At 43.6% G+C, this 10,000-nt stretch overlaps 2 protein-coding genes across 2 annotated transcripts in view; one reads left to right on the forward strand and one right to left on the reverse strand.

Moving 5' to 3' along the window:
- The window catches only part of LOC308395528 (uncharacterized protein), a 15,993-nt gene extending 14,079 nt beyond the window's left edge, over nt 1-1,914 (reverse strand). Inside the window, exon 1 of the mRNA XM_080880411.1 lies at nt 1,711-1,914. The gene's annotated coding sequence lies outside the window, so the exon portion shown is untranslated. The remainder of the gene's footprint in view (nt 1-1,710) is intronic.
- Nucleotides 1,880-10,000, forward strand: part of tmem176 (transmembrane protein 176) — a 17,935-nt gene continuing 9,814 nt past the window's right edge. Inside the window, exon 1 of the mRNA XM_080880410.1 lies at nt 1,880-1,978. The gene's annotated coding sequence lies outside the window, so the exon portion shown is untranslated. The remainder of the gene's footprint in view (nt 1,979-10,000) is intronic.

Raw genomic sequence — 10,000 nt, forward strand, 5'->3', positions numbered from 1 at the left:
AAGGAACTGAGAAGTTGGTAATGAGTCACTGCTTCCCCATTTGGACTTTCGGGCATGGCAGGAAAGGATTTCATCAGGGCATGCTTCCTCTTCTGTTTCATTCAGCTCAAGAACAGTTTCAGAAATCAGCATTAGGATAAAGTAGAGCAGTTAAGTTCGAATACAATCAGGTGATTTAATTACATGATTCCTATCATTTGCTTAAATACAATATTTTGCACTTTAAAGTCTAAATTTGTGGACATTTGTAAATCTTTAACCTAGCCTTTTTAGGCTCTATAATCAGGAGGGCTACTTGCACTTGACTAGATTTTCATCATCTAGATCAGGGGTCTCCAACTCCAGGCCTCGAGGGCCGGTGTCCTGCTGGTTTTAGATCTCACCCTGGGTCAGCACACCTGAATCACATGATTAGTTCATTACCAGGCCTCTGGAGAACTTCGAGACATTTTGAGGAGGAACATTTAAATGACCAAATTACCAAGGACACATCTAAAACCTGCAGGACACCGGCCCTCGAGGCCTGGAGTTAGACACCTGTGATCTAGATGGATCTACTCCCCAGTTTCTGCACTTGCTGTTGGGGAACACCCTTTGGAATCAGAAACTCAAACCCTTCAAATGGACAGTCGGTCCACACTTCCTGTACAGGAGTGAACGGCTGATCCACATTTCACAGTTGTAAACTGGAGCCATAGAGGTGCTCCAGAGTATATAACCACAGCACAGTACAGACAGGGAAAACTGTTGTTTCGGGTAAAAAGCTGCATGAAGCCATTTCAAGTCATTTTCCTGGGCTGTTTGTTTTGTGGAGCTATAAGGCATTACTACATTCTCACTTATTAGTGTGACCTACAAGCCACCCACTCCTCACACCTTAAACAGGTTTAAACACTGTCTCAGTGCCTGGGCACATGTGTGTCATGGTTAACTTTACACAAGCTGCTTTTCCTCTGTAAACCACTTTGTGACTGTTTTATTTTACTTTTATTTTTTAAATCCTTAAACTTGCTATAGAAATAAATGTAAACTTTTTCATTTTTTTACTTACTAACTTCTACCATACACTTCTACACAACCAGACAAAGCAGGTCCTTATCCTACTTTATAAAAATGGAAATCCATTTACAAAAACAAAACAAAAAAACAAAAAAATCTTTTCTTGTGATGCAACTACTGCAGACTACAACTACACACACACACACACACACACGCATATACACACACACACACACACACACACACACGCACACACACACACACACACACACATACACACATATACACACACACACACACACACACACGCACACACACACACACACACACATACACACATATACACACACACACACACACACATACACACATACACACATATATACACATATACATATATATTTTAAATGAGCTTTATACAGCAACAACATGTATAATAAATATGAATAAAAACACATCAAACACTAAAAAAATTTACTACAGAATGAATGCGTCTATTTCCATTTTTATGCTTTTTTCCCTCTTTAAATATCTAAAAATAAAAAATTTAGTGCACTTTCTACACTCACTGTGTGTGTGTGCACATTCTTTCTAATATGTACATGAATAGTGCCAAAACAACAGAACGTGGACTGTGAAAGGCGCATGGGCTTGTGTATCCTATTCAACTGTCAAAGATGAAAACACAAATAAAAAGCAGCCCAACCTTACCTCCTGTAACAGTCTGAGGGTCTTAGGATTATTCCACAAAGGTCTGTGTATCGCTGCTTGTCTGGAATGTAGGAAAACAGAACAGGAAGCGAAGGAGGCGCTCTGCTGGATGGGAGCCAGAGACGGAGAACAAGTTCGCTCTGCCCCTCCCCGTCTCCCACCAGCTTGTTTGCTCTTATGAACGTCCCCTCAAACACTGGTTTGAAAAACAGCAGGCGCATTAAAAGAAGAAGTATTCAGCTGAAGGCTAAAGTGATCAGCAGAAAGGGTAGGAATGACACAATTTGATGCTTTTTAATAACTGCAGAGCTTCTTAAAAATACAGAGGTATTTGGTGTTAGGCTTGTTTTATAGGAGATGACTGATAGATCGAACAGAGCACAGAACTGTTTTGGCTTAAAACAAATTAAGATGCGGAAGAAACAACCTTGGGCAGGATGGCACAGTAGCCTTTTGCGTCTGACCTGATCACTTCCTTCATGGTAGAATGTGAGTGCACGCTGTTTTAACTTTTAATGGTAACTTTACTTTTGTGGATTGCTGTATAACAGAGGTAGGTTCCACTAGTCACCTTCTAAACTTTGTATTTAATACTGTGGCTGTCCTTTTTATTCATGTAGATTTGAACATGGCAAAACTGAATTAAAATTTGAAATTGATTGAATGTGTCTGTACTGTTGAACTGAGCGTGAACATAGATAAACAGCCAGCCAAACTCAAGAGCCAGGGAGGTGAGCGTACTTACTCCTTTAATGACTTCGAACATAGTGTTGAACTGACATCATTGAACTGGAGTGAAACTAGAAACACATAAAACTAAACTCTTAATGATTGTCATACAATCAGCAGGTAAGTGTATTTAGCCACTAACATAGGAGACTTCAAGATAAGCATCCTGTAGATATACAATCTGATATTAATACAAAGAACAATAAGCAGGTAGTGGGCAAGTGTACACTTGTATCATTAGCTCAGAAGCTACGACCTATAACTACTGCACTTCAAGGAAGGTACAAAATAATGTCTCAAACACCCCATTACTAATTGTCTAATATACAAAGAACTGACTGAACTGGCAAACAACTGCATGGTGCGTTACCGCCACCACTGATATGGAGTGTGGACAGGAATCGCGCTCAAAAACAAACAAAACCAACCTACTTCATATCCTTCCAAATTACCTTCTCTCAAAAACTGAAACAGGGCTTGACAGCTTTTATTCCCCAACTCCTTTTGCAATAACTTAATAAGATCTAATTTCAAGTTAATGTTACCGAGACTTTGGACCAGTTGTCTCCTCTCTACCTTATGCTTCCGACACTACAAAATACCATGCTCCAAAGTTTCCTCCTCTCCACAATAGTTACATGTCCTTGAATTATGTTTCCCTATAAAGAACAGTGTAGAATTCAATCCTGTATGTCCAAATCTCAGTCTTGACACCACCACCACCTCCTCCTCCTACCTCCTTGTGGCTCTCCTTACTCCCACCTTCCCCTCCTTTCTTCTTCCCACTGTTTCTCCCATCTACCCCTCATTTCTCGCTTAATAACAGTCTTAACTTCCACCTGACCAAAACTCACCGCCAGATCAACTATCCTATAATTAGTAGCTTCCTTTACTAACCCATCCACTGCTTCATTCCCCCTTACCCCATAGTGAGCTGGGAACCCATGCAAACACTGACAGACCCATCATATGTATTCTGAAAAGAGTTTGCTGAATCTCTATTAAAATATCTGATCTACTTTCCGAATGACCGCTCTGTAGACTGACCAAGGCTGCTCTTGAATCTGAACAAATAATTGCTTTCAATGGCCTCAAATCTTCCACCCGCTGAACCGCTAATAGAATTGCTATCATTTCTCCTGTAAACAGATAATCATTAATCCTCTTCCCAAGTTCTACCATAAAGTCCAGAATTACTAGTGCTACCCCCACTTGACTGGCTGGATTCTTTGAAGCACACGTATATACTTGCACATACCCACATTACTGTTCAATGTAACCCTGAACTGAATTTAAGTCGAGACCGCCTGCCCTGTCCTTACTCTTCTGGTGCAATAAAGCAAAACCTACAGCTGCTTCAGAAAGTATCCATGAAGGGATTACAGGCCATGGCACTTGTTGACAGATGTCTAACTGATCCAATTTAAGTTCCTTCTTTCTTCCCCCAACCACCCATCTGTTATGCCGCTCTGCAGCCTCTAATCTCCTCAATGTGTTCAGCTGGTGCTAACTGGCCACACCTAGTCAGGTGTGGATAAAAGCATACCTGAGGTAGGCTTCCCAGAAGCTCACTAGTCTTTGCCTTGGTGGCACCAGCCATTTTAGCCAACCTGCAATGCCATTTTAAGATAAAACCCTCTTCTCACTAACACTGTGGTATTCGTCTCCTTTTCTATGTTGTGGCTTTAGAGCAGGGTCGTAACATAAGGAGACGAATAGCACCAGCTGAACACATTGAGGAGATTAGGAGCTGCAGAGGAGCTGGTTGCGTAACACCTCCTCCCTCAAAAGGGTTCCTCTAGGACCCCTAAATTTTTAAAAAGCCCCTCTGGACCTTGATCCCTCAAACATAAGCTTGAGCCAAAGCATAAACTTAAGCACTTTATTACCAGCTCTAACATAGAACTAAATACTCACATTTCTTTAGCTGGCATTTTTAAACAGGGACGCCCCTGCATGAGGATTTTGAAGTTACCACACTGAACACGCAAAAAGTAACATGTGACCAACACAAAGGAGCACGACAGTCACACCCAAAATAATTACTTGATCTGCTACAACACAAAACCAAAAGTAGCAACAAATAATCACAACCAACTGATCTGTTGTCTCCACCACACAAATGGTCACATACAAGTGGCCCTATACCACAACAAGTCACTTTAAACTCCAAAGCTCAGTAAAGAAAGCATGCTAGTGACCAACCACAAACAGAGAGCTATGGCCACACAATGATTGCTCAGAAGTGATCTAACCAAAGTAGCCACACGCTCTGCCACAATAAAGGCCACAGCACAAAACACTCACCTTATGAGGATGTCATTAGCATCCATCCACACTGACATCAGATGCACACACATGATGTACACGCAATGCCAACTTAAGAACAGCCTACCTGCCTCAGCTACAAGACCAGAATTAATGGTCTCAAACCTCCTGCCAAGTTTGGTGCCGCTGATTTACTATGTGCAACTCCCAACCTAAAACGCTAAAAACAATAAAACCCTAACTTTACCTACCTAGTCTTCAGTGGTGTACCACCAAACAACAAATGAAAACAACAACAAAGCAAAACAACAAACAAATGCTGCGATGGAAGGGCAGCACAGCTACCCAGCTAAAACACACTTACTAAAGGGACGTTGCTCAATCACAGTGAACACCTTCACTCACCCACTTAAAAGTAAAACAAACTGATTTCAGTCCCAAAAAAATGTCTAAACAATCCCGGACGAGCCCCCACTTATGTTACGACCCTGCTCAAAAGCCGCAACATAAAAAAGGAGACGAATACCAGAGCGTTAGTGAGAAGAGGTTTATCTTAAAATGGCATTGCAGGTTGGCTAAAATGGCTGGTGCCATCAAGGCAAAGAACAGTGAGCTTCTGGGAAGCCTACCTCGGGTATGCTTTTATCCACACTTGACTAGGTGTGGATAATTAGCACCAAACTTCTTTTCCAATTCTCTAGACACCGCTATTGGGCTCAATTGCACTTCCTGATCCTCCTTCCTGAATTTCAAAGTTATCTTAAATTCCTCCCTCACCATCTTCTTCCTCATGACCCTGAACCCTTCATCTGAGCTGTTCTCTTCCAAACTCTGTTTACTGGTCTGCAACCCAACCAAACTTGCCTCCTCTCCCCTGCTTCTCCCTCTTCCTGATCTTCCCCCGCCAGCAACCAGGGTCCATTCACCAAAATCCATTTCATCATCCTCATCTACCAGAGACACCATTCGAGCCAGTCACACACCAGTTTATGCCAACTGCCAAACTCTGTGATCCAAATCCGTAGTCCAAAGTCCAAAAACCAAACAATTCACTCAAACCGTATGGAATGTCCACCTTCAAATTTCCCGCACCTCCCCACCGCTACTCTCTCACAGTTCCTGGGCCGACAGTCAGGTGATGCTGGAATCCTGACCCACTGTTCCTGTCTATGCACATGTCAAGATAAAGGCTTTCCTGTCTATCCGGATGTCAAAATAAAAGCTTCACAATTTTCTGATGTATAACAATAGAAATACAATTTCCACTTATTTGTCTCATTAGCATATGAACATATTTAAAACAGAACGGTATCTATATATGATCTCGGACCTTGTCTGAGGTCTGAGGTTCAATATCAAGACAAATTGCCGTCTTGCTCTTTGCTGAGATGAGACAGCGGGCGTAGCTCCAATGAGGAGCAGGATGTGGCTTTCACTCTTTCAGAAAAACATGGAAAACAAAAATCTTTAAACTAACAGTTAAAGAAAAGTGTGTATGTCTCATTTGCAGGGCAACCGGTGTGGGACTGCACTTTTAGCAGTGATCTCATCCATCCATCCATTCGCTTCCACTTATCCTTTTCAGGGTTGCTGGAGCCTATCCCAGCTGTCATAGGGCGAGAGGCGGGGTACATCCTGGACAGGTCGCCAGTCTGTCGCAGGGCCAACACACAGGGACAGACAACCATTCACACCTAGTGACAATTTGGATTATCCAATTAACCTATCCCCACAAGCTGCATGTCTTTGGACAGTAGGAGGAAGCCAGAGTACCCAGAGGGAACCCACGCAGACAACATGCAAACTCCACACAGAAAGACGCCGGCCTGATGGTGGAATTGAACTCAGGACCTTCTTGCTGTGCGGCAACAGCGCTAACCACCGTGCCACCTCAGTGATCTCGTATAGAAAACTATTCCGCGCATATATAAAACAGGTCCGCGGCTCTGAACCGTAGTAAAGGGACCTCTGACTAATACGGCGGGTTCGTGTCGGGCTCGTAGCTGAAAACTAGCTTTACTTTGTTGTCTGGGTCAAGTTTGCTAGTGAGAGACAGAGAGAGGCGTTGAAAGGCTGCTGCAACAGAGCTTATGGTTTCAAAGGAAACCAGGAACACAGTGTACAGTCGAGTCTTAACAGCTTACTTACAGCTGGGCTCGTCAGGCTCTCTTCTTGGCTGCAGTGGTTATTATTATATTTACATGCTTCCAGCTCCCGTTTCTGCTCCATGACAGCTCGAACTTTTCCGCTCTCCGTTTTTTTGCACATGACGGGTATAGGGCTATGCCTGTAACACTCTGCTCATATTGCCTTCATATTAAATAATTTTTTGAATAATAATTTTTTTTTAAATATTTCTTCACGTCATTATGCGGCTGCAAGTAGAGATGACATGGGCCGTGACAATAAGACACAGGCATTGAGCCCCTTACTGCGTTTCGCTTGGGTTTCCACCGGCGTGGAATTACCAAAAATAGAGAGGCCATAGCCTAACATGTGAAACAGGAAAAGACCGTCGTGTAATCCATTTATTTCAACAAAGTAACTGTATTCGGAATACCACCTTTTTAAACGGTAACTGTAACGAAATACAGTTACGCATATTTCGTATGTTAAATACGTAATGCTGGTACATGTATTCAATTACTCCCCAACACAGGGGGCAACTGTGGCGATGGCAAAGCGGCACAAAGTGGAGAGACACTTCAGTGCACTTCATGCAAGCCTCCATGCTAACTACCCACCATCATGAGCAAAAAAGTCGACGAATTAAAGGCAGTTTTGGGCAACCAGAAGTCTTTTTTTTTTTTTACAAGGCTGGTGAAAAGTCACAAAAAGCAACTGAAGCTTCATTCAGAGCTGCAAAGAGATTTTGGAGGGCACAGTGATAATAATTGCAAACACTCTGTTCAAACACTTGAGAAGAATGGTCCTAATATCAATTACATAAATATGTGTAACTGGGGGCGAGTACAGTGGTGAGAAGAGTGTCAGCTATATCTGAGAACTTGACCAGGATCTGGTTAGTAGTTCAACATCCAGCACGATGAGTCTGTGGACAGCAGCAGTACATCGCGGATGATCATGTCTGTCAAATGGTGTTTGATGATTTCACACTACTGCCCCTAAAGACACAACAGAGGGAGTTGACATCTACATGCAGTGAAGAGGTTCTTCATGGAGAACAAGGTACCATTAAAAAAGCTGGAGTCGGAGACTACTCACGGGGCTCCTACCGTGACATGCTGACATGCAGGCTTCGTTGCTCAATGCAATAGTAACACAGACTTGCCAAAATGTCTGCCTAACCACTGCACCATTCACCAGCAGGCGTCCTATTGGAGGAACTTTCAGCTGAGCACGGTGACCTGTTACTACACAGAGAGATCTGATGACTAAGCAGGGGATGGGTGTATGTCATTTTTTGTCACCTTTGGGTGAAATCAAGGAGTTCATGCAGTTCGTGCAGACCAAAGGGAAAGACATCTCAAGGACACTGAGTGGATGCTTGACCTTGCATTTTTAACTGACGTCATTGGGTCCTGATCCATTTGAACTGTCAATCAAAAGGTAAGACAGTTGCTGACATGATAAGTACCATAAATGCATTTGAAGCTCAGAAGAACATTTTTTCCGTACATTTACAGTCCTGCACTTTCCCTCCATGCAGTCAGTGCTGAATGATAGTGCTTCTTAATGGCAATGCTCCCATTTGGGGCCTCGACCCCAAGGATCGGGTCTGCCTGCACAAACAGCACAGTATAGTGTACACTGGAGGATTGCTGTGATTTATACATCGGGGAAACCAAACAACCTCTGGCGAAGCGGATGGCACAGCACAGAAGAGCCGCCTCGTCAGGCCAGGACTCTGCAGTCTATTCACACCTACAGGCCAGTGGACACTCTTTCAGTGATGAGGATGTAACATCCTGGACAGGGAGGAACGCTGGTTTGAGGGCGGAGTCAAGGAGGCCATTTACGTGAAAAGGGAAAGACCATCTCTGAATTGAGGAGGGGCCTAAGGGTACATCTGTCACCATCTTACAATGCTGTGATTGCAGCCAATCAACTCTCTGTGAATGGGACTCATGGTTATTGATCAGTGGTTGTTGATCAGTGGTTGTTAAGCAACAGTCATGGCAATTTGCATATTAATGATCATGAAACTGTTTCCTCCATTTCTAGGAGTTTGAGAACAGATTTAGTGACTTTGAGGTACATGGAACATGTTTGTTATTTATTTAAATCCTTTGATGCAAGTGGAAATGAACTACAACAAACTAAAATAATATGCAAAAATGTTAAAAATAACAAAAATTCTAAGATGTAATAATTTGTTAAAAATACACTAGATTTGGTGATCAGTACAAATGTTATAAAATTCATTTAAAAATGTGTTCAATATTAAATAACTGATCATTTGTACAAACAAAAGGCTCTTTGCCTCCCTCCAAATGGGGTCTGCACAGCTAACGTAAGTGTCACGGTCTGGCTGGCAGACCGTGGGGATGTGGGGAAAGGAGGACCCAAAACGCAGATTCTGCGATGCAAACAGTGCTCTTTATTTACAGTGAAAAGGCTGTAAATACAATAACTCCCCGTTGCTCCCTCGAACCCCGTGTGCGTGCTTCCCTCCGATATCTGTGCTCGTGCTCCCCGCTGTTGTGTTTCCGCACCCCCGTGCGTGCTGCCTCTCCGGACCACTCCTCCTCCTGTAGGGAAACCAGAGGCGCAGCCGTCAACACTAACCCTCGGCGGGCATATACGCACAGCACAGACCTAAGCTAACACACACTGACTTGGTAAGATAACTCAATGATCCCGCGTCGGTGGGAGCTCCAAGACTCTCCTAAGTAGCTCCCCCGACGAGCCCTGATCAGCGGCAGGTGTGTGGCTTCGGGTGTGGCCAGTCCCTCCGCAGGGCCACACCCCTCAGGCCTGCAGGTGGCCGAGCTCCATCCTCCAGGCACACCCGCAGACATACACACCCATACCTCGCCTAAACATATGAGTGGGACACAGACTAACACAGCACAGAGAAACACATATATGTACACGCACAGAGAAGGGGAAACGACACCAAAAATACATAATAATAATACACAGGTCCATGACTGCCCAGGGATCCTGGGTCGCCCAGTCCCAGGACCCTGACAGTAAGTGCTAGGAGCTTAAGTTTACCTAAGTCATAATTCTGCTCAGTGGAAGACAAATGATAGGAGAAGAAAGAACATGGGTGGCACTTACCATGTGGGTCACCACACTGGGAAAGGGTTGCCACTGCCCCACAGTC

Source organism: Rhamphochromis sp. 'chilingali' (assembly GCF_963969265.1).
Source record: "Rhamphochromis sp. 'chilingali' genome assembly, chromosome: 4".
NCBI classification, from domain to species: domain Eukaryota; kingdom Metazoa; phylum Chordata; class Actinopteri; order Cichliformes; family Cichlidae; genus Rhamphochromis; species Rhamphochromis sp. 'chilingali'.